At 28.9% G+C, this 270-nt stretch overlaps 1 protein-coding gene across 1 annotated transcript in view; it reads left to right on the top strand.

Annotated features, from left to right (window-relative positions):
• LOC119594441 (mucin-17-like) overlaps nt 1–270 on the top strand; it is a gene marked incomplete in the record, with an annotated part of 15,514 nt that overhangs the window by 14,619 nt on the left and 625 nt on the right.

The raw sequence follows: 270 nt of genomic DNA, 5'->3' as shown, positions 1-270 counted from the left end.
AACAATTTCTTCATCTATCATACTTTTGTGAAAGGTATTGCTACCTGTCCCTTGGTTTTGTTGAGAGCCATCACAAAAGAAATGGAAAACACCATGAATGAATTATGTATTATTCAAGTCTGACATTTTAGAAATCTATGTGTGATATATTTACCTGTGAACATTAAAATAAGAATAAACCTAGAATATGTGATACAGCTTTTTCTTCATGATATATCACAAGGGTCATTATAGAATCATAGTAAAATGTGTAAAATTTGACAAACAATT

The sequence above is a fragment of the Penaeus monodon genome, chromosome 33, assembly GCF_015228065.2.
Source record: "Penaeus monodon isolate SGIC_2016 chromosome 33, NSTDA_Pmon_1, whole genome shotgun sequence".
Classification (NCBI taxonomy): domain Eukaryota; kingdom Metazoa; phylum Arthropoda; class Malacostraca; order Decapoda; family Penaeidae; genus Penaeus; species Penaeus monodon.
This window is presented reverse-complemented; position numbering and strand designations above follow the sequence as displayed.